This window comes from Carlito syrichta, unplaced genomic scaffold (assembly GCF_000164805.1).
Source record: "Carlito syrichta isolate Samal-C Ts95f unplaced genomic scaffold, Tarsius_syrichta-2.0.1 Scaffold308975, whole genome shotgun sequence".
Taxonomy (NCBI): Eukaryota; Metazoa; Chordata; class Mammalia; order Primates; family Tarsiidae; genus Carlito; species Carlito syrichta.
This window is the reverse complement of record NW_007253071.1, coordinates 184634-203594: the sequence shown is the minus strand read 5'-3', so window position 1 is coordinate 203594 and position 18961 is coordinate 184634.

Genomic DNA, 18961 nt, shown 5'->3' with positions numbered 1-18961 from the left:
TATTGTTTTTTGAGTTATTGATGATGGTCATCCTGACAGGAGTTAGTTAGTATCTCAGTGTGGTTTTAGTTTGCATTTCTTTGACGACTAGTGAGGCTGAACATTTTTTCATGTATCTGTTGGGTGCTCGTACGTCTTCTTTTGAGAACTGTCTATTCATATTTTTTACCAATTTCATAATGGGGCTGTTTGTTTTTTTCTTTTCAGCACACTTGAGTTCCTTGTAGATCCCAGATATTAGGCCTTTGTCAGATATACAATTGGAAAATATTTTTTCCCAGTCTGTGGACTGTCTCCCCACTCTCTCAATGGTTTCTTTGACTTTGCAGAAGCTAGGCAGTTTAATGAGGTAACACTTGTCTATCTTATCTATTATGGCATGGGCACTTGGGCTTTTGATCAGGAATTGGTAGCCAGTTCCAATTTCCTTAAGGGTGTCTTCTGCATTTTCTAAGATTATTATAGAATGAGGTTTTACATTTAGATCTTTGATCCATTTAGAGTTGATTTTTGTGTATGGCGATAGGGATCTTGTTTTAATCTTCTTCATGTGGTCTGCCAGTTTTCCCAGCACTATTTGCTGAATAGGTTCTCCTCTCCCCAGTGGTTGGTGGTGGAGGCTTTGTTGAAGAAGAGTTGGTTGAGAAATTGAGGTTATGCTTCTGGAATCTCTATCCTGTTCCATTGGTTTACATGCTTGTTCTTGTACCAATGCCAGGTTGTTTTGATATTGTAGCTTTATAATAATGTTTAAAGTCTGGGAGTGTGATAACTTGTTTTTGTTTGTTTGTTTGTTTGTTTGCTGAGGATTGTTTTGGCAATTCGTGGTCATTTATGTTTCCATATGAATTCCTGTATTGTTTCCAGGTCTGAACAGAATGCTGCTGGTAATAATGGGTATTGTGTTAAATCTGTAGATTGCCTTGGGTAGGATGGAAAACTTAACAATGTTGATTCTTCCAATCCATGAGCATAGAATATTTTTCCTTTTGTTTGTGTCATCTTTGATTTCTTTGAGCAGTGTTTTGTAGTTTTCATTGTTAAGATCTTTCACGTCTCTGGTTAGGAAGATGCAAAGGTATTCGATTTTTTTTTTTCTGGCTATTGTGAATGGGATTGTGCTTTTTATTTGGGTTTCTGTTTGTTTATTGTTGGTGTATAGAAATGTGACTGTCTTTTACACATTGATTTTATATCCTGAGACTTTGCTAAGTCTTTTATCAGTGCATGGAGGTTTTTGACAGATTCTCTTGGGCTTTCGAGGTATGGAATCATGTCATCTGCAAAGAGGGATAACTTGACTTCCTCTTTTCCTATTTGGTAACACCTGATCTCCTTCTCTTGTCTGATTGCTCTCCCAAACTATGTTGAAAAGGAGGGGTGAGAATGGGCATCCTTGTCTTGTTCTGGTTTTCAGGGGAAATGTTTCCAATTTCTGTCTGTTTTGCACTGTGTTGGCTGTGGGTTTCTCATACATTGCTCTTAATTTTTGAGGTATGATCCATCTATGCCTAGGTGTTCAAGGGTTTTATCAAAAAGGGGTGCTGGATTTTATCAAAAGTTTTCTCCTCATCTAATGATATAATCATGTGGTTTTTGTCTTTAACATCCGTTAAAGTATTTGATTACATTTGTGATCTTGTATACATTGAAACAGCACTGCATCCTGGGGATGAATCCTACTTGGTTGTGGTGGATGATTTTTGAGATGTGTTGTTGGATCCAGCTTGCTAGGATCTTGTTGAGAATTTTAACATCTATGTTCATCAAGGATATTGGCCTGTAGTTCACTTTGCTGGATCTTTACCTGGTTTGGAAATGAATGTGATATTAGCTTCATAAAATGATTTAAGGAGGTTTCCATCTTCTTCAATTGCTTGGAATATTTTCAATAGGATTGGTATCAGTTCCTCCTTGTACATTTTGTAGAATTCTGCTGGAAAGCCATTCAGCTTTTTTTTTTTTTTTTTGTAGATAGTTTTCTTATGACATAGTCAATATCCTGGATTGTTATTGGTCTATTTATGGTCTCTATTTCTTCCTGTTTCAACCTGGGAATGCTGTTTGACTTAGAAAGTCCTTCATTTCATTTAGGTTTTCAAGTTTGTTTTCATACAAGTGTACACAGTAGTCTCTGATAATTTTTGTATTTCTTCAAGGTCAATTGTGACATGATCTTTTGCATTTCTGACTGTGTTTATCTGGGCTTTTTCTCTCTTTTTCTTGGTCAGTCTAACTAGGAGTCCATCAATCTTTTTTATCTTTTCAAAGAACCAACTTTTTGTTTTGTTGATTTTTTGTATTATATTTTTGTCTTCTATGTTCTGAATTTGGGCTTTTATTTTGGTTACATGGACTCTTCTGTTGAAGTTAGGGTTTTTGTGGTCTTGTTTTTCCAGCTTCCTTGGGTGATTTGTTAGGCTGTTAATTTGTGATTTTTCCATTTTCTTCATGTGTGTTCACAGAGATATGCATTTCCTCTTAGACTTGATTTCATGGCATCCCAGAGGTTTGGGTAAGATGTTTCTTTACTAAACTCTGTTAAATTAATTTGTAAAAAAGAAAAAAAGAGTTGTTTCTTCATTTTCATTTGTATTCAGGTATCTTTTAATCTCTGTTTTCATTTCCATGCTGACCCAGGAGTTGTTTAGCATTGTGTCCATTTCCTTGTGAGTTTTGGGGGAACTCTGTTGTTGCTGATATTTATTTTTATTCTACTGTAGTCTGAGAAGGTGCATGGCACTATTTAATCTTATAGAATTTGTTGATGCTTGATTTATGTCTGAAGACGTGATCGATCTTACAGTATGTTCTATGTGGTGATGAGTAGAATGTGTATTCCATGTTTATTGTGTGGAGTGTTCTGTAGGTATGAATTAAGTCCATTTGGTCAAGTGTCACATTTTGACTCCAGATCTCCTTGCTAATTTTTTTGTCTTGATGATCTGTCTAGGATTGTGAGTGAGGTATTTAAGTCTCCAGCTATGATAGTGTTAAAGTCAATAGCTTTTTTTAGTTTACCTAGAAGCTGCTTAATGAAAGTTGGTGCTCCTATGTTGGGTGCATATATGTTTAGGATGAATATTTCTTGTTGTTGGATTGAGCCTTCTATCATTATGTAATGACCTTCCATATCTTTTTAAATTTCTGTCTGATATTAAGATTGTGACTTCTGCATTCTTTTGTGCTCTGTTTGCCTGAAATTTTGTTTCCCCTTTGATTCTGTGATTGTCCTTTCTGGTGAGATGAGTCTCTTTGAGACTCTGTTGCTACATGATATTTTATCCATTTTTCCATTCTATGTCATTTCAGTGATGTATTTAGTTCATTCACATTCGGACTAATTATTGAGATGTGAGAATTTACCCCATCATGAGGTTCTTATAGAGTTTGTCGTTGTTGTTGCTGTTTGTTATCTTTCTTTTGATTTTGGGGTTGATTCATTTGTGTTTTCAAACTTTTTCTGGCTTCTTGGGAAGGACATTGTCATTCTTTTTTTCCTTTCTTCTGTGTTTAATACTTTCTTAAGTGTTTCTGATAGAGCTGGTCTGAAGACAGCATGAACTCTTTGAGATTAATTGTCTGGGCGGGATTTTAATTCTCCTTCACTGATGAAACATAAACTTAGCTGGGTAGTTAACTCTTGGTGGAAATTGTTTATCTTTGAGAACTTTGAAGATTGGACTCCAAACTCTCCTAGCTAGAAGTTTTTCTGTAGATAAGTCTGCTGCTATTTTAATTGGTCTTCCCCAGTAGGTTGTCTGACCTTTCTCTCTTGCTGCCTTTATGCCTACTTTGTGTAGGTGAATTACTATGTTTCTGGGAGTTGATCTTCTCATTTGTCATCTTGCAGGGGTTCTCTGAATCTCTTGTGTTTGAATGGTCATGTCACTGAGGACACGAGGGAAGTTTTCTTGGATAATTTCATGGAATGCTTGTTCCAGGGTGGTTTTTGTCTCTCTATTTACCTAAAGGATTCCAAGTAATCTTAGGTTTGGCCTCTTGAAATAATCACTCATCTCTTGGAGGTTTTGTTCTGTGTTTTTAATAGTTGGGGCTAGTTCCATATTTTGGTTCTCAGATTCAGATTTTTTCTTCTGCTAGGCTAATTCTATTTTCCATGCTTCTCAGTTTGTTGTTTATTTCATTTGCTGTATTCTTTATTGCTATTATCTCAGTAATCAACTCCTTCATTCTTTCTTCTTTTCTCTCCTCATTTCTATTTATTCTCTCTATTAATATCTTGATATCTGGGTATGTAGTCTGAGACCAATCATTGTGGGAGCTCTTCATTGCTTGAATTCTGAAGTTTGTATTCTCAGTGTTTGACTTCCCAGGGGTCTGCTTGAAACCCATATTCTTCATTTGTGTACATTTTTCTCCCCCCTCGTTTTTTTTTAACCTCTTCTTTAATTTTGTTTTTTCGTGATGGGGGCTAGCTTTTACTTTTGTTTGCTCATTCTCCTATTCTTCCTTATGTACATCCTCTGGCTTTGTTCAATTCTGAAGCTGGAATGGGGGTTGGGAGCTGTGCTTTTTGGAGTTTTGAGATTTAATTGAGAGGTGAGCTGTGATTCAGAAACTATCTTCAAATCCCAGTATCTGATGACAGTTGTATAGGCCCCCTGGAACCCATTTCCCACCACTTTACAATTTGTTCATGCAGCGGGGGTATATGTTTTCCCCCTAAAGAAAAACGAGGTAAGAAAAAGGAAAAGAATGGGGAGAGGAAGGAGGAAGATGAGGGGAAGGTGGAGAGAGAGAGGAAGAGGCAAAACAGACAACGAACAAATGAACAGAGAAACAAAGACAGGAAAGATTTTAAAGAGCCTACAGATAATCCTACAAACACCCAAACCAACAGAAACCCCTCTATTGATGTACTCGCCTTCAAAAATATCCATACACAAAAAGGAAGTCAAAAAAATGGACAGAAACAAAGCAAGTTTGAAAGCGTAATCAAAAACAGAAAAAAAGCAAGAAGAGGAAAATACTTTAAAAAAAAACAAGCAAAACAAACAAAAAGCCAAAAAAAATCCAAAAAACGAAACTTGTTCTGAGGTTGTTCCTGTAACATCAACTTCCCTTCAGCTCTGGTCTCCAGTCCCTCCTTTCTGCTCTCAGCACAGGTTTGCTCTCAGCATGGGTCAGATGCCCCATGGACTACTGTGGGAGTAGGGTGGATCAGATTTGGAGTTACCCAGCTTGCTGCTGCTGCTTTCAAGTCTCCCACTCAGATCTGATGTGTCTGTGCCTATTCCAGCAAGGATGAGGGGCATCTGTCTCTCCAAGTTTGATGAGGAGATAATCTCTAGGTCCCAGGTTGAAGGCTGGGCATAGATAGGCAGGGCAATGCAGGTCTCTACCTGGTCCTAGGACAGAGACTGAGAAAATGGCACCAGTCGGCATTTCCTCACCAGTTGCAAGGCTCCCCTCAAGCCCTCTATTACGTGGTCTCTCCACAGATCCCAGGGCTTGTGCCACTCTACTGTCAGGTGACGGTGTGGATTGGGTGCCAGGTGGTGAGGATCAGCTGCTTTCTGCTGCCTTTTCTCAGGAGAGCCCCCAAGAACAGCAGATGATCCTGCATGCCAGGGGCTCCAGTCTCAGGGTGGTAGGGGATTGCATTCTCCTCCAGAGGAAAGCACAGAGTGCATGAACCTGAATCTCCCCTCAGACAGATTTTCACTCACCCACCACCGCACACCCACTCATGGAGAGTCTTTTTAGACACTGGCTTTTGCAGAGACATTCACAATCTGACCTGTTCTGTCACCATTTTCTATTTTTTTTCTTTTTGTTTTAAATATATGGGGTACAATTCAGGATTATGTATGTAAGTGGTCATTATACAGGTGAAGTTTGGGCCTCCTTTAGACCCCCACTTCACCTGTATTGAGATCATGCACCCTTTTGATGATTTGTACCCCTCCCCCTCTCTGCCTCCCCTGGCAGTATCCTGCTACTGCCAATTCCTTTCTTGTAGTATTATGATAAATGTTCGGGGTCCAATTATGAGTCAGAACGTGTGGTACTCAGTTCTTTGTTTCTGTGACAGATCACTGAGTATGACAGACTAAATCCATTCAAGTTGCTGCGAGCTTTTGATTAAAAATGCCACGATCCCTGTGCCCCATCTTCCCTATTCACTGGTCCTCACCCAAGGCGACTTTGTTTTTTGTTTCCTTGGATAGAAAAAGCCCTCAAAGGGAAATATTTGCTGATGGGGAAGAGGTGAAACAAAAAAATGGCAGAAGCACTAAAAGGCATCAAAATCGATGAGTTCAAAAATGGTTTTGAGTTGTGAAAAAACATCTCAATAGGTGTACTGGATCAAACAGAGAGTATCTTGAAGTTGACCCAAGTTTAGACACATAAGAACAAATACACAATTTTTAATAAATAAATTCTTGGATATGGGAGGTTCCCACTTGTACAGAGATTTTTTTTTAAGAACAGGCATTAGAGAGGATGAGAAGGGAAATGGAAAGAATCTTTAAGAGAACAAACAATATGAAGAAAAGTACGAAGTGTGTCAGCTCGTCATCCCATCAATAATTCTCTTCCACATTTTGGGCACAATAGATAAGCGGTAGACACTGTTTTTATTTCTCCTCTTCCTTTCTTTTTGTCATCACTTTGAACTCAAGCTCTGGGTTTTTGCCAGATTTGTCTATTCTTTTCAAAACTGACTTCAGACACCATTAGTAATAAGCAACCAAGGCTACCTCAAGAACAGTTCCTGTCTGTATGGGTGTTCTTTCAGGGGAACTAAGCTCATATTGATGATGAAGGTGTTGCTACTCAGTCTCTTCTTCACCTCTGAATTTTTCTCCACTACAGTGAACAAGGAACTTTCAAGCTAGCTCCCATTTTCTGCCACCCAATGCATCCTCCCTGTAACTGGTAGAACATGCTTTTGTTGCTAATATTTCTGAAGTTCTCAGAAAGTATACTCAATTGTCCTATAAAGAAAAAGAGACTCTTTTCAGTAATCTGCTAATCATGCGGTCATTGCAGTCTGTGCATATCTTTCAGAAAGTGGGTCTCTTCAAGGCAAAAGTAGGTCTCTTTTGACCAAGAGATATTGTAGTGTCAGTGATGCAAAAGGAGTGAACCTCAAAATATATCAAGCCATGTTGCTTGGCAGATGGGATTTCTGAGGTTGTTTGATTAATATCCCTCTTTACTAGATGGTGACTGAAACAAGAACACAGACAATCTCTGTTTTGTTCACCATTATTTGTTTTCAGCATCTAGTATATTAAATCTAGATATTACTCAATAAAAAAGTATCAGATAAATGAATGAATGAATGAAAACGAATGAGAGAAGGCTTAAAAGAGCAAACTATCCAGAAAATATAAAACATTGAATTAAAAACCTGGATTCCTGATACCAGGATACCTTATGAGTGCTGAGTTTGGTAGGGAGGAAGGGAGAATGGCAAAAGGCCTTATGTAAAGGCTAAGCAGAGGAAGGAAACGGAGGAGGAGGAGGAGGGTAAGGAGGAGGAAGAAGAAGAAAAGAAGAAGAAGAAGAAGAAGAAGAAGAAGAAGAAGAAGAAGAAGAAGAAGAAGAAGAAGAAGAAGAAAACATTAACTCCAAGGGATCTAAAGTCAAACAACAGTTTTCAAAGTGTAGTCAACAAGTGGTCAATTATGCTCCATGCATATCCATGAGGTAAATATTATATTGTTAATAGACTATTAAGATGATTTAGTTTTTTTAAAGTTCTCATCATGGAAAGCCATCAAAGATTGGGTGTTAGTACATTTAGTCGGGCCTATAACTTCTCCTACATGGAATATATATTGAGTTTTCAAAAAAAGTTATTAAAATTTTCTAACTTTCCAAGTCTTAATTTCTGAGGTAACTCACTTCCTGCATTTTTCCCAAACTTTATTACATAAAGTAATCAGCACCTCACAAGATGACAACTGAAGTGTTGGTTAAGCTGTGTTCTCCTCTAGAGGCTCAAATGGGGAAAATTCTGACTGGTGTAGGATGATATCTCGTTGTGGTTTTGATTTGCATTTCTCTAACAATTAGTGATGTTAAGCATTTTTCATGTGTTTGTTGGCTGCTTTTATGACTTCCTTTGAGAAGTGTTTGTTTATGTCCTTTGCCCACTTTTTAAAGGGTGTAATTGCTTTTTATTGTCAATATGTTTAAGTTCCTTATAGATTCTGGATATTAGTTCTTTGTCAGATGCATACTTTGCAAATATTTTCTCCCATTCTGTATGTTGTCTATTTACTCTGTTGAGAGTTTATTACCGTGAAAGAGTTCTTTAGTTTAATTAGGTCCCACTTGTCAATTTCTGTTTTTGCTGCATTAGATTTTGAGGACCTGATCATAAATTTGTTTCCTAGACCAATGACCAGAAGAGTATTTCCTAGGTTTTCTGCTATGATTTTTATTGTTTGAGGTCTTACATTTAAGACCTTAATCCATCTTGAGTAAATCTTGTGTTAATGTTTGTGTATGGTGAGAGGCAGGGTTCCAACTTCATTCTTCTGCATATGATTATACAGTTTTCCCAGCACATGAATAAGGTGTCCTTTTCCCAGTGTTTACTCTTGATGACTTTGTCAAAGATCAGTTGGATGTAGGTGAGTGGTTCTATTTCTGGGCTCTCTATTTTGTTCCACTGATCTAGTTTTCTATTTTTGTACCAGTATCATGATCTTTTGCTTACTGTTGGCTTATAGTAAAGTGCAATGTCCAGTAATGTGATGCCTCCAACTTTGTTCTTTTTGCTTAGAATTACTTTGGTTATTTGGTCTCTTTTTTTGCTTAATATGAATTTAAATGTGAAAAATGATGCCGGTAGTTTGATAGGGATTGTGTTAAATCTGCAATTTGCTTTGGGCAGTATGGACATTTTAACAATTCTGATTTAACAATATTGACTCTTCCAATCCATGAGCATAAAGTGTTTTTCCATTTGTTTGTGTCATCTTTGATTTCTTTCAGCAGTGTTTTGTAGTTCTTGTTGTTGAGATCTTTCACTTCCTTGGTTAGATATATTCCCATGTTTGGTTTTGTTTTGTGGCTGGAATGTTGTTGATGTGTAGAAATGCTATTGGTTTTTGAACATCAATTTTGTGTCCTGAGACTTTACTGAAGTCATTCATCAGGTCAAGGAGACTTTTATAGAATCTTTAGGGTTGTCTAGATATAGAATCATATTATCTGCAAAGAGGGATAGGTTGATTTCCTCTTTTCCTATTTGGATACTTTTTATTTCTTTCGATGTTAAATATCATATTTTCAAGGTACTGTGTAGAAAAAAAATGTTCTTTGTGGTCATTAATGACTGATTATTATAGTGACTTACATTTTTAATCCTAAAATCAAGTTGTGATCAGAAATTCTGGCTATTTCTAGCATTTCTTTTCGTCTGCATAAATAAGAAAACATTTGGATAGGGTGAGCAATTATAAAGTCAGTTTGGTGAATAAGACTAAGAGCAGCAATCATGGCATATGGGGATAACCATGCCTATCTTTTACAAAGTATTGAAGATTACAACCTGCTGTATACAATAAGTAATTTACCACTACATAATAAGGATTTTTAGATTTTTCAGCTTACTCTTGACTCCTGTTTTAAAGTTTCTTGGGTTTTGGTTCGTCTGTGAAACTTCTTTCATAACTATTATCCCTGAAGTCAAACAACAGTGAGGGCCAATTACTATCTTCTCTCCCTCCTCATGGAATTTATTCAAATTTTTAAAAATAATTTGACTTCTATGAAACAAAGAAAAGTTAGACAATAGATTGAGAACCCAAGAAAGAGAAAAGCACTTAAAAGTTCCACCCCATTTCTGGACCACAACCACCAGATTATTTAATTTTTTTTTCTCATTCTCTGCCAAAAAAGCTTTTACAAATTCCCACTAGTTTCATACCATTGTTTAGATACAATTTTGACATAGTCTTGTCACGTTATATTTCCCCTTCTTGACTTTGAAATTTGGGCAATGGACAGGAAGGATGAGAGAAGACATATTGAGTATAAATAATAGTAGAAAAGGGAGACCAGTTCATTAAATATCTTGGACTTGCTTCCAGCTATTTTAAACTTGATAAAATCTAAAATGTATTTTTTTCAAATACTCAATTTAGAATCAAGATCTATTTTCTTGGAAATGAATTCCACATGTTATCATTTACTTATACTTAACTTATTAAGGACACTGTAAAGATGACTTGAGGTCAAGTCTTGTTTGAGATTTTAAAAGTTTGTTAAGCCGGGCTCGGTGGCTCAGCCTGTAATCCCGCGCCTTTGGGAGGCTGAGGTGAGTGGATTGCCTGAGCCCGCGGGTTCGAGACCCTCCTGGGCAGCGAGATCTCATCTCTACAATAAATCAAAAAAACCAGCCGGGCATGGTAGCGCATGCCTATAATTCCGGCTACTTGGAAGGCTGAGGCGGAAGGATTGCCGGAGCCCAGCAGGTCGAGGCTGCGGTGGCCGGAAGCGGCCACTGCACTCCAGTCTGGGCGACAGAGTGAGACTCCAACTCAAAAAAAAAAAATGTTTGTTAACCTGTGAGGCCATGGGCTAAAGCAAAGTTGGGAAAGAACTCCCTATTCCTTAACGCTGAATGCTACTACACAATTTGCTTTGTACAGAACTATTTTATTCTTCACAAAACCAAATAAATTGGTTTGCTAGCCATAATAATCATTAAGGCAGACAGTATTTCAACAAAATGTATTGATTTAATTTAATATTGTAGTTTTAAAATATTATAGAAAAACTCTTTGTATGAGGCATCTCCATTTTGCTCATCACAAGAAGCACATTGTTTCAACATGACCCTTCCATGAAAGAGCCTCATACCTAGCCAGAATTTTCAAGGAAGTCCCTTTCCCAAATCCCGTTCCACTCTACCTCAAGGTCCAGAAGCAACTTTAGAGAAATCTAATGATTATCAGGATCATGATGTATGCTTGAGACCTCAGCTCCCAAAGAAGTGCATGCGTATTGCACTCATCTTGCAACACAGAGAAACTTTAGTTCTTATCTCCATGATATACTCCCTCTTTGCCTCCATTTGAAATGAGTGCTGTGAAAATGAAGCAAACAGAGGGGACCTGGGGGAGAACAAACCCTCAACTGTCCTGATCCCGCTTTCTTGGAGGACCTTCTTCTTAGGTTCCTGATGGCTTCACCAGCATCCTTTACCTCAGTGGGAGGCAAATAAGTGCAAATTTCAGAGACATAAATATCTCAACAGCAAATATTCTGACAGCAAAGGGTAGTTGATCTCTACAAAATATAATCCTCCATAAATGAACTCAGCTTTGCTTCTGGTAATTAGAACTATATAACTTTATAATTTTCTGAGCCAAAATATGCCTCAATGCAAGAATTAAGGTCCTTTAAGTCTCTCTTTAACTCCCACCTCTTTTCAGATAACCACCATTGGTTTAACAAAGATAATTGTGGGAAACAAAGTACCTGTTCTGATTCTGAGTTTAGTTCCACAAAGTGAAAACTACTACTCCTTATTATTTATTTACTTATTTATAGCCTACTTGGCTTTAAAGGGTATTTGAGTTTACAAAAGTACAGGATAAAATCTTTCATCAATTCAGCATATTTGGCTCTTCACCTTCCTAGAAATCCAATAAATGAAAAAAACAAAACAAAACATGATTAGTTCTAAGATGTATATTATTCTTAAGGAAAAGCAAATTACTGTAACTCTCATCAGATCTGTACAGATCTTCTGGGTGCTAACGGTGTGTTAGATATGGCATTTAACAGAAAAAAAACATGAAGGAGAAAATTTGGTAAGTTTTTTTTTCTAAATTTTAACTAAATATTTCAAATTTTTAAAGGCTTATTGGGGTTACTTGTTGATTCAACAAATATTTTTTGTGGTTGCTTTTGTCAGACATTGTGCCAGGCTCTGGCAAATCAACACTGAATTACCTACTTACGTTGCCTGTCTTCGTGGAGCTTACACGTAGGCAGGAAAAACAAACAGTTAAGTAAATATCACAGTGAAACTGATAAATAAGACACATGTTAAACACATGAAAGCAAAGATTTGAGGGCTGTGTTTAACAGAGGCACTGACCTCTTTGTTAGATCAAGGAAGGCCTTCCTGCAAAAGTGACATTCGTGCTGAGACACAAAGCATGAATACATGTTAATCAGTTTATAGAGGGTGCAAAAATGGAAGAATATTTCAGGCAAGGGGAAGAACATATATAAAGACCTCAGAGGTTTTAAAAACTATTTTATTGTCCATTCAAATGCTTTATTTTTATTTTTAAGTTTTTATGAATACCTAATAGTTGAACATACAAGTACAGATAGGGAACACATAATATTTTGATACATGTATACTATGTATAAGGATAAATCTGTGTAGTTGGGATATTCATCACCTCAAGCATGTATTATTTTTTTGTGTTGGAACCATTCCAAATCTTCTCATCTAGTCTTGTTTGAGTTTTTTAACATATACAATAAATTATTGATAGCTATAGTCACCCTATTGTGATTGTGATGTAGTTACTGAATGCTACATCCTATTCCTTCAATCTCACTCTATTTTTGTTCCCAGAAAACCAAACCCTCTTTTTCTCTTCCCTGCACTACTTTTCCTAGCTGCTGATAACCACCACCGTACTCTCTACTTCCATGAGTTCTACTTACCATGTAAGAACATATGATGTTTGTCTTTTGGTGCCTGGCTTATTTCTCTGAACATAATGTCCTCCAGTTCTATCTATGTTGTTGCAAGTAACAGAATATCTTTTTTTTTTTTTTAGTCAGGTTCTCACTCTGTTACTCAGGTTGGAATACAGTGGCACAATCACAACAATCATAACAATCATGGCTCAAGGCAGCCTCGACCTCCTGAGCTCAGGAGATCCTTCCACCTTCACATCCCAAGTAGCTGGGACTACAGACAGGCACCACCACATCTGACTAAATTTTTCTTTTTAATTTTTTTTTTTTTTGAGTTGGAGTCTCACTCAGTTGCCCAGACTGGAGTGCAGTGGCCACTCCCGGCCACTGCATCCTCGACCTGCTGGGCTCTGGTGATCCTTCTGCCTCAGTCTTCCAAGTAGCTGGAATTAGGCGCCCGCTACCATGTCTGGCTAATTTTTTCGATTTATTGTAGAGATGAGGTCTGACCAAGTTGCCCAGGCAGGTCTTGAACCCGCGGGCTCAGGCAATTCCCTCACCTCGGCCACCCAAAGCACGGGATTACAGGCTGAGCCACTGAGCCCGGCCTTGTTTTTAATTTGTTGTAGGGATGAGATTTTGCCATGTTGCCTGGACTGGTCTTGAACTCCTGGGCTCAAGCAATCCACCCATCTGGGCCTCTCAGAGTGCTGGAATTACAGGCATGAGTCATGACACCTAGCTTATTCTTTTTTATGGAGGAATAATATTTCATTGTGTAGGTACACCACATTTCTTTGTCCATCTTTGATGAACACTTATGCTGATCCTATATCATGGCTATTTTGAATAGTCAATATAAATGGAAGTGCAGATACCTCTTTGATATGCTAATTTATTTGCTTTTGGATATATATCCAACAGTGACATTTCTAGATCATATGGTATGTATATTTTGGGGTTTTTGTGGAACTCTTATTCTGTTTTCCGATAGTGACTAGGCAAACTTACATTCCCGCCAATAGTGTATGAGCATTTTTCTTTCTCTGCATCCTTGCCAACATTTCTTATTTTCTGTCTTTTCTATAATAGTTAAAGAGTGAGATGATATCTCATTGTGGCTTTGATTTGCAGTTCCCTGATGACTAGTGATGTTGAGCATATTTTCATACATTTGTTGGCCATTTGCATGTTTTCTTTTAAGAAATATCTATTCAGATCTTGTGCCCATTTTTTAAAGAAAGTTTAAATGTGCCCCTTCATTCTTTTGTTTTATTATCTTTTTGTTTTAAAGATATGGGGTACAATACAGGATTAGGAACATAAGTGATCATCATACAGATAAAATTTGGGCCTCTCTTTCGTCCCCACTTCACTTGGTTTGAGATCAATAACGATGTTATGTGTCCCCCACCCTCCCCTGGCAGTGTCCTGCTACTGCCAATTCCTTTCATATAGCATTATAATAAATGTTAGGGTCTGCTTATGAGTGACAACATATGGTATTCAGTTCTGTATTTCTGTGATAGATCACTGAATATTATAGACTCTAAATCCATCCAAGTTGCTGTGAAGTCTATAATTTTGTCCTTATTTATGGCGGCATAATATTCCATTGTGTATATGTACCACATTTTATTGAAGCACTATTCTGACCATTTCATAACTGGATTATTTGGTTTTGGTTTTTGTGTTTGCTTGTTTTTGCTATTGAGCTGTTTGAGTTCCTTATATATTCTGGTTATTCATTCCTTGTCAGTTGAATAGTTTGAGATGCTTTTTTCCCATTATTTAGGTTATTTCTTCACTTTGTTATTTACTTTGCTAGGAAAATACTTTTAGCTGATGAAATCCCATTTGTCAATTTTTGCTTTGGTTGCCTGTACTTTTCAGGTCTTACTCAAGAAATCTTTGTCCAGATCAATGTCCTAAAGTGTTTCCCCAAATAAAAACAGATACAAACACACACACTAAAATTTTCTCATTATATTGTATTAGAATAAAATAGTATATAGGAACATTCCAGAAACAGAAGATATTATTGCTGTAAGCATCTGTTGTTTATTGCCTGCCATTCATTATTGATAATACGACTTTACTTTTCCTTTAACATACCATTCCTCCTACTTCAGTCCATGTAGTTTGGTTGGGACTTACTGCACCCCTACCTCCTTTACTAGGTCTAGACTTGAACATCAATGTGTTCCATCCCTCTGGAAGTATACAGAGATAGGTCAATGACTCAAACAGATGAATCAGAGTCAAACCTGAGAATTTTGTTGGCACTCAGGAAATAGAAGCTTTCTTCCTGCTAGGGTTGCTGAGAGGATCCATTGATTAGGCTGTAGTTTCTGGGCACTGTCTTATCACTTCTGAGCAGTGCCTACCTAAAAGAAGCCAATACAGAGACAAGAAAAATGAGGAAATAGAAGAGATACAGTCATCTCAGCCCCTAAATCTAGATAGACCAATTTTCAGTTGAGTCAATAAATTATTTACTTTTTTATTTTTAATAAAACCTTTTTGAATTATCACTTGCAATTAAAATAATTCTTATATTAAAACTACACAAACATAGCATTTATTTATTTTTTTAATTTTAAAGATGTGAGATACAATTCAGGGTTAGATATACAAATGATCATTTTGCAGGTAAAGTTTGAGCCTTACTTTGGTCTCCACTTCACCTGGTTTGAGATCAGGTACCCTTACTGAGGAAGTGTACCCCCTCCAGCAGTTCCCCACTACTGCCAATCTTTTTCTTATAGTATAAAAGAACTATTGTTTCACTCACCACTAGTCTGGTATTATTTGTTCCAAGGTATCTATATTCAATGTTCATTTTCTTACCTCCATTAAGTTTCATATAAAATATGTTTGGCTCTGACAATTCACATTTGGTCTTTGTTTTAAATTAGCACTCAAGACTTATCTTTTCCAGAGAATTCTCCCTTATTCCTCTGTTCACCTATTTCCAGTCTCCTCTCTCCAAGACAATCTTTATCCTCTCTGCACTTCTTTACCACTGGCCTGGCCCCTATGCTTTTTCTAGGCGAATAGCTCCTTGGCATCAGACTGGGATTCATCTTTACTTTTTACTTCCTAGAAAGTAGCAAATGCTTTGTCCTAGCAAGTAGCAAATGTTTTTGACTGATGACTTTATCTGAATGTATATTAATTAACTCATACAATATGCAATATACAATAAGGTATATTGATTAGCTCAAACTTTTTAGAAGAATTCAAATGGATGTTTGCATTTTGGGGAAAAGATAAGGAAAGGAATTCAGAAACCCTATTGTTTTATTTCCTTGTTTTTTTTGAGGAGGAACAGTTTATAAGTAACTTTTCAAATTAACCATATGAATCAGTAAGAAACTTTTCAAATTTTTCTGTTTATTGTTTCAGATTCTATCTGTTATTCCAATCATCCTCCTAAGTACAATATAACTATCTCAGTTATACATCTCCACTGCGGGAAACCTTAGGTTTTCTGGCCTAACTAACATTTTGAAGAACAATCTTAAAAACAGTACTCCTTTTATTCCAGCAACAGTTTCTTCTCTTATTAAAGTGTTTAAAATTAATACAACACATTTCAGAGTAGTTAAGCATTCAGTCTTGGGAGGCAGACTCCTGGCTTTAAACTTTAGCACTGCCATTTATTAATTTAGGTAAACTATTTACCTGCTCTAGTCCTCAGTTTCTCACCTACATAATGAAGATCAGAATGATACCAACCTAATAGTGGGTTTGTGGGTTCTCGGTGAACAATATCAACAAGGTACAGAGCCATGTGCTCTGTGCTTTACAAAGCAATTCAGTGTGGGTAGCATATGCATTCCTGTCCTCAAGAAGTTTAATCTCTAGCTTGTCCCACATCAAACTCTCCTAAAGTTAAGGATAAATAGAATGAGACTGTGCTATTACAAAGACCCAGAGCTTTAGAGGGCATGTAAAAGTGTATAGGTGGTTTTCTAGTTCAATTCTTTCCTCACAGTAAAGCCTAAAGAGGTAGTCACAGCAATGAGAAGAGCCCAGTGAGGTCATGTGATGCATGCTATTGACTCCAACTAAGAAACCAACTGCTACAACCAACCTAGACTTATAAAGCTGCCTGCCCTTGTTGAATAGAGGCTGGGGAGGGGCTTTGTCAGAGAAGAGCACTGCTAAAGCATTCTCCTTCCTTTTGAACAAACCCTAAACCTGCCCTCCTTTTCCAGGTACACAGGGTCCAGCCTGGAGTGGTCAGACTGCAATCAAGCCCTTCTTATCACGGAACACTTTATCATTCATCTGCTTTACTTTCTGAATTCGAAGACATTTCAAACTCACCTAGTTATTACATAGTGAAAATCTTCTCTGCATGTGTCCAATTGGCAGTCATATGACATAGTCACTTAAACAATTCACAAGTTCTCCTTCATAAAATTACTCATTGCATGGCATCAACCACTCATATTTTCAGTTTTTAAAGATGCTGCTAAAGGAAAGCATACTATTCATAATAGCAAAACATGGAACCAACCCAGATGCCCATCAAAAGTGGACTGGATAAAGAAAAGTGGTATGTATATACGCATATGGAATATTATGCAGCCATAAAGAAGAACAAAATCATGTCCTTTGCAACCACATGCAGCTAGAAACCATTCTATTAAGCAAGCTATGACAGAAACAAAGAATTAAATACCACATGTTCTCACTCATAAGCAGGCCCTATTCATGGGTCACATGAGCAAAAGGGTGGGAACAGCAGACACTGAACACTGCTAAGGGAGTAGGGAAGGAGGAGGGATAGAAGGCACATGGCAACACACTTGGTGCCAGGTACACTATCAGGGAAAGAGAGGGCCCACTAGAAGTCCAAACTTTACCTACACACAGCTTACATATGTAGTAAATCTTCACATGTACCCATAACTTGAAAATGCATACATACATACATATAGATACTGCTAGAGGAAAGCAAATAAGTAAATAAATAAATAAGAAATTCTAATTTGCTAGATTCTCTCTTCCCAATACCTTTTCTCTAACACAACTCTTGCTCTGATACATTTGCTATGGAAGTGTCTCATGAGTATAGATTATTGTAGGTGAAATTTATAACCAAGAGGTTATCTGTCAAATTAGATGTATTCATATATATTATAATTTTGCCTCAAAATGTTACTTGTAAAAATGATAAATAAAGGCATTAACTAAAAATGTTAAATAAAATTAAAGGATTAAGATTGTGTCCAGAGATAAAATTACCTATAGTTCTAAGTTAAAAACCATTACAAAGGACAGGTGATACACCCAGCACCCAGCAGAGGACTCACTGAGCACACAGGGACCAGAAAACAACAGCAAACTTGGGACTTTGTGTTCTACTCCCCCCTATCACCCCCCACTCTCTTTCAGATTCATTGCTTGTGGAAGGATAGGGATTAGTGATTCTAAGACATTGTGAGTCAGTTCACCCTCTTCCACCGGTACACAAGCCATCAGTCTCTTGTCAGAGGAGCCTTGGTTGGGGCACAACAGGGAATAGATCTGTCCACTGGATGCTGCTTCCCAAGCAGGAAGAGAGTTACATACATAGTGAATCCAGCAGCTAGTGGAGAAGCAGAGCAGCACCTCTCCTTCTGAGAAGGGCAGAGAGTAGAGACCCTGCACCCAGCAGGAGAATCTTTGTACACACAAAGACCAGAAAGCCACAGCAGGCACAGGATTCTAGGCACTCCACTTCCCACTGTGATACAGGTTCAGACAGAATCAAAAGCTCTCCTTGAGGAAGAAAAGGGGAGAGTGCTTCTAAGACAAGTCAGTTCACTCCCTCCCAATGCAACAAAGGATGAAAAATGGTTTGAGTAGTTTAGGAAAGGGAAAGAGATCCTTCAATTATGGTATCCTACCACAGGGTGGAGCAGGCAGCAGAAGTGAATGCTCCATCTCACTGAGTGACAAAAATATAGAGAAGGAAAAGAGATCAGTTACAAAGGAGGAAAAGTCAATGGAAAAACTCAAGTAACCTCCACAGTCCTAAAGAGACAGTACCTGAAAAAACAGTCATCAGACCACAAACAATGGAAACAAATGATAGCTCCAGAATCAAAGATTGGGTTGCAAAAATGAACAGGAACCAAGAAAAACAAGTGAAACGAAATAAGACTGTAACAGAGTTGGTTAAGATCACACTATCTCCAGGGAAGACTAATTAGAATTGTTCCAGGCTTATCTGCAGAAACACTAAAAGCCAGAAGAATCTGGAGTCCAATTTTTAATGTTCCTAATGATAAAAAATTTCGATGAAGAA